The sequence below is a fragment of the Carlito syrichta genome, unplaced genomic scaffold (genome assembly GCF_000164805.1).
Source record: "Carlito syrichta isolate Samal-C Ts95f unplaced genomic scaffold, Tarsius_syrichta-2.0.1 Scaffold311596, whole genome shotgun sequence".
Taxonomy (NCBI): domain Eukaryota; kingdom Metazoa; phylum Chordata; class Mammalia; order Primates; family Tarsiidae; genus Carlito; species Carlito syrichta.
Window position 1 is genome coordinate 410,656 of NW_007255692.1, and position 6,238 is coordinate 416,893.

A 6,238-nucleotide genomic window follows, 5' to 3' on the forward strand; every position below is an offset into this window, starting at 1 on the left:
ACAGACAAGAGCTGTGATCCCCTATTCAAGCAAATTTGAGTCCAGGGTTAATTATTTAATCATAACTGACTAATTGTTTACCCTTCTGTTTATTTAGGGCTTTAAGATCTAAATAAAATCTTTATATTTTATAAAATCAGAAGGAAGAATGACAAGTTAGATGAAAAATAACTCCAAAGACAGTGAGTTTTAGAAAATTTATTTCTTCTAATCTTATTTTTTATATTTGTGTTTCATATAAATCTGAAAAAGTCTGAGAACTGTAAATCAGGGACTGAATATCAAAAAAAGATTAAAAGTCAACATAAACTATGTGGAAGGAACAAAATGGAATCTAAAGAGTGAAAAACTGTAAGGAATTAAATATAGACTAATCTCACCTAAATATCTATTAAGGGAATGTGAAACAATGATAATTAAATCACCAGCAAACATAAAAATGAAAAGTATTTTGTGATGGGGGGTAAGTAAGCATACATTTTAATAAATATTACCTTCAAGAAATTTCTAGTTCTCTGATTTAAAAGGATATTTCTTCTTGTTTTTCTCCAACAGGGAGACATTTTGCTTCAAATCTTTGAAGGCACTGTTTTCAGAAGAATTTCCCAGAGGAAAAGCAATCGACCTACCATGGATGGACATGGAAAAAGCAGGGACTAAGGAAAAGTAAGCCCACTGAGAAGAGAATGAGCTGGATGGGGAATTGTGTTGTGCACAGGTAAATCTTCCCATCATGTCATAACTGGCCTAGGAGAAAGAACATTAGAAGGAGAGATGATGAGACCCCAAATAACCTGGTTCTACAACTACATATTGGAGTGTTGCTTACTAAGGGAATGGACAAATGTCAAAAGGTCCAGGGCTTCAAAAGTGACTTTTCCTTAAGACTTTCTCTATAAGCTCTGAAATTATTTCAAGGCAATGATTGAGGAGTCTAGCTTTTCATTTCCTTACTCAGGGGTGGGTAGGTAGAGGATACAGCCTAAAGTTTATCTTCCTCTTTCCTCCATGAGACAGAGGTAGGAGCAGATGCAGAGTCAATTTAGCTAAGGTAAAGCCAGGTTTGTCTTTCTGATTTAGGTTCTATGAACAGAACTAACTTCATAAGGAAAGAGAGACAGAGAGAAAGATGGATGGATTTAGAATCTATAATACTCAGTGATCTATCACAGAAACAAAGAACTGAGTACCACATGTACTAACTCAGAAGCAGACCCTGAACCATTATCATAGTATTATAAGAAAGAGATTGGCAGTAGTGGGAAACTGCCAGGCGAGGGAGGGGGTACACTTAATCAATAATGGTACCTGATTGCAAACCAGGTGAAGTGGGGACCAAAGTGAGCTCCAAACTTTACCTGTACATTGACCATTTGTATACCTACCCTGAATTGTACCCATCTTTAAAATGAAATTTTAAAATAAAATAATAAAAATAACAAAAGAGAGAGAGAAAGAGGGAGAGGGGGAGAGAGAGAGACTGACTCAATATGTAAGTACAAAGCCCCTTGGGATAGAGTTTCCTTGACTTAGGTTCTTTTGAGCCTGGAGCTGAAGATGAGGATTCTAGCCCAGTGATTTATTGGATGGGAAGGGGGGGGTGCTCTCAGGGGACATGTGAGCATGAGACATGAGGACAGTAGGGTGAGGCAGAAGAATGGGTTGAATAAGTATGTGAGTCTAACTTTGAGTCTGAAACATGCATCATGCCACAGAGTAAATCCCACCTTGAGGTAAAGAACAGCCAATTTGTACCCACTGTCATTTACAGAAATCATTGGCTACAGGTCAGTGTCTAGCTGGAGGCAGGAGAATAACCTACTTACCTACTAACCTCCCTTCCTTTCTGTCTATGGGTAAAGTGACTTCAGTTGTTCAAGGTCACCTAAAGAGCTACTCTGAACCATTAGCAATCAATACCACAGCTGAGGGATGGGCAAAATGGTCCATTAAAGGGGATTTGGACTAAGGTTTGACCGCTTAGCCCAAATATAGGCTAAGATTTGACCACTTGGAAGGAATAAGTAAGTCATCCAGTGTTGGGTACAATGGAGGGGTCACTGGGGTTGGAATGAGGGTGTGCAACATTTTAACAGCAGTTGACTTCTGGCATGGGATGAAGTCAAGGAAATTCCTCTTTCATCTTACCCTAGTTAGGTCTCACCTACCTATGCACATGGAATACTTTCATTACATCTTTCATTTGGAGTACATTGTCTTTGTTCAGGCAACATAATTAAATATGTAATGAGAAACTGTAGCGAGTATTACTAACATTACGATCTAGATGTTAAGTCCTAGAAATATTTTGTCTCTATAGATGCAAAAGTAGTTTTTTCTTTCTCCAGAAGAAAGAAAACTATGTGTCTTCACATGTTTATTTCTCGTTGAGAGAAAGGCTTACACTATTTTTATTTGTTATTCTTCCATTAAAAGTTTATTTGATTTTATATTTGTAAATTATATGACGACAAAATCTACTCAGAAGAAAAACTAATTGCAGCCACATTTATATACTTCATCAATAGAAAGGTGCATGCTTCCCCACATTTTAATATTTCCAAAATCAGATGAATCTTGTTTCTCCCAATCTCTTTGGGTCAGGCGCAAGTCAGGACCTGGCAGCACTGCCTGTGCTTGTGAAAACTTGGTTATCACTTTATTTACTTTATGGATAATGTGGTTACTCGCTGTGTTCTGTTTAATTGCCATCAATAACTTGGCCTTAAAAGATTTTTAAGGCAGAAATGCATAAGAATAGGTCTTTGAGGTATATATTTGATATGAATGAAACAAATATTTGATATTGGAAGAATGAACACAACTGCATATTTTCTTGCAAAGCTATGTGAATAAAGAAAGGAAGATACATGTATAGTTAAGTTTTGTTACTAGGGAACACGCAAAAATATTCTCTGTTCCATGCCAACCAATGCAACTGAAGTCAGGAAAAATGGGCACATTCTTTTGAATAATGTGAAAAAATTGATAAAGCCACCAGAAGCTGATGTGACTGACTAATGATTATGCAGGGCTAACATAAAGACATTGGGTCATAGCTTAATTGGCAGCATTTTTTTTTTCCATCCATAAAATGGATCTACTAATAAGCACTTGAAGATGGAAAAAAAATAATTTCCATTGTTGTGGTTCATGTACATTTTACAATGAATAGAGCCTAACAGTGCCTAAAACACGGTGCTATACAATGGCACAGTTGATCTTAGAAAAAAATTATTTTGGAAAATGATCATGGGTGAGGAAATTTGGATGATGAAACCATTGGGAACATACCTAAAGTCAACAAAGTTAAGTTTACAGATTTGGTGCAACAAAGGAGAATGAAACTCAGAGGGAACCTGGAAGTAAGGAGGATTGGGGAGAGGCTTCTGATAGGATTTGGGCTTTGGATGGATTTAAGGAAAAGTTAAGGAAGCAGGGGCATGGTTCTAGATTAGATATTGTCAAGCTTTTATGGTACATTTTATGTAGATGACAGAAAGAGGAAAGTGAAGCATGGTTGTCATTGGTAAAGGACACTAGCTACTCACATTAGTCAAGAGGGGGAGTGTCAAGTCATTGTTGTGCAAACATGTTCCTGATGTGACTTTATCTAAGCATTATTTGTATTACAACATGGTCTGTCTGCCAGTGGGATCATTGTAGTAAAGTGTGTAAAAAATCCACTTGACTTGGAGTTGAAAGCCTGCGTTAAAAACCTCATGTCTTTTGAGTGTAGAAATTTTTTCTTTTTCTAACCTTTCTGAACTTCAGTTTTCTTAATTATAAAATGGATCTACTAATAAGCACTTGAAGATGGAAATAAATAACATCAATGACAAGAGCAAGCAATTAAAAATGTGTTGAGGACAAGGTAGTGCATGTCTGTAGTCCCAGCTACCCATATGAATGAAACAAATTTTCGATGTTGGAAGAATGGGAGGCTGAGTATCACTTGAACTCAGGAGTTTGGGACTGTAATGAGCTATGATTGCACCTCTGAAAAGCTACTGCACACCGGCTGGGGAACATAGCACGATCCTGCTTCTTTAAAAAAAAGTGTTGATTCCTTTTAGGCTGTCTTGGACAAAAGGCCCGATCTGCTGGGAGACCCCGCCTTGAGTGGAGATAGGAAAGAGAGATGGATGTTGGGGAAGATAGTTTGCGCTGCTGGGAGTCCTTCCCACTCTAGCAGAACAAATTCAGAAGCAGAATGGTTACGAGGCTTGCACACAGCTGGAGATTCAAGAGCCGGCTTGATGCATCCGAGCTTGAGTTCTCCCCAAAGCAAACCCAGAGCCAAACATTACTGGCAAGTGATTTATTGAGGAAGGGTCCCCTGGAGAGGCCAGCAAGAGATTGTGGAAAGTTGGAAGGGGAAGAGGAGAAAGCCAAGCAAGGGTGTGATTTTAAGTGAAATCCCAGCCTCAGCTTGCTCCTGCAGGGGGCTCTGGAGCATAAATGACCAGAGTTTGTCCAGCCTGAGGGAAAGGAGAGGGTTTTTTGCACTCCTGCAGCCGTCGATCATTAGCTATGAGCTCCCGTGGGCCCATGGTCTGCCGCAGTGCCCTCGGTGGCAGGAGGCCATTAGTAGGAAAGCGCGCAGAAGCTGGGGGAACGAGTGCAGGATGCCAGTAAGAGGGGCATGAAGGCATTTGGACGAGGCACCCAGAGTGTCCGCCTGGGCTGAGGAAACATCTTCAAAAGGATGTCGTGGATGTATTCATGGGCACCTTCTCTGGCCGCCCCCGGCCCATACTGTTGCGACACCCTAGGCTCATCAAGAGAAGCTGGTCTTCCTCCAGAATCTGTCACTTTCTGGTGCACAGCACTAATTGAAAGGCTAGCATTTCAAATGGAATATGTCAGAGATAATATTTAAAAGATGTCGTTCTGTCTGGCGTGTCACCGGAGTGTGACATGACTACAGGAGCACTGCTCGAAGTAATGAGGCAAGATGAGCTCTAGCAGATTCATTCTGCAGAGCACAGCTCAGGCGCTGAACTAATATTATTACTGACCATAAATGTTGTTAGGGAGATGTGGAGAGGATGTGAACGCCACTAAGTATTACAATCAAATCTCAATAATGACCAGTGAAGCAGGCTAATAAATTGTAGATTATGTGTGCCATGCATATTCATTCCTTCAGAAACCTCAACTTCCTAGCTTCAAGAATTTCAAGGGCTTCTGCTTCAAGCACTAGGCTTAGAGTCACACATGGGTGGGGGCGGCGGGGAGGGAGGGAGAGGGAAAGAGAGAAGGAGAGGGAGAGGGAGAAAAGCTGGTAAATCTTATAGAATTCTCTGAGTCCTCTGCTATTAAGTTACCTTCTTCCTTCCCTCCCACTAATGAAATGGAAAAACAGAGTAAAGATGTAGATTTGCTACAAGGTAAGAAACTCCTGAGTGCTAATGCAACACCTCCCTGCTGAATCAGGAGGGACCTGGAAGCCAGACCAGTGTCGGCTGTCACTTCTGATGCATTGTGTAACATCAGGCCTCCCCATCTTGTTTCTCTGGCTCCGGGGCTTGCCAGGCACATTTTGGAAAAAATAAAAAGTCCTTGTCATCAAGTAAGAGGATGCCATGTGTGTGCACTTGTTAAAAATAAATATGCTCTCACCAAAAACCTATCCAGGAAAATCTAAGGAAAACCCTTCAGGATAATACTAACATTGCATCAATGATTTTCATGTTCTGAAGATCCCTGGGAGCCATAGTTTCTGTAGAATTGGGGCGCGATTTCTGAGGATTTTATGTTTCTCTAAAAAGTCCATTTTGGTGGCTCTCTTTACCTCAGGGTTTTAGAGACGCTGGGTAACAGTATCCCCTGAATGCCCTCCTCAATCTCCCTTTACCCAAGAAGCTGCTGCCCCCTGGAGTCAGACAGAGGAATATCTTTGTACTCCTACTCTCTGTGCCAACCGAACCTAGCTCCCATATAAAGTAAATGTGATGGGAAAAAATAACTCTACGGGCATTTATTTGGCCAGTATCAGAAGACCACATTAGAAGAGCCAAATATGGTGTACAATTTATCTATCTGATCCCATACACTTTTTTTGAGATGTGAACACTCAGATTCAGAAAGATCTGATTGCACAAGCCGCTGCAAGTGGGCAGCGTTACTGTGAGCCGGGCTCGGTGGTTCAGCCTGTAATCCCGCGCCTTTGGGAGGCTGAGGTGAGTGGATTGCCTGAGCCCGCGGGTTCGAGACCCGCCTGGGCAGCGAGACC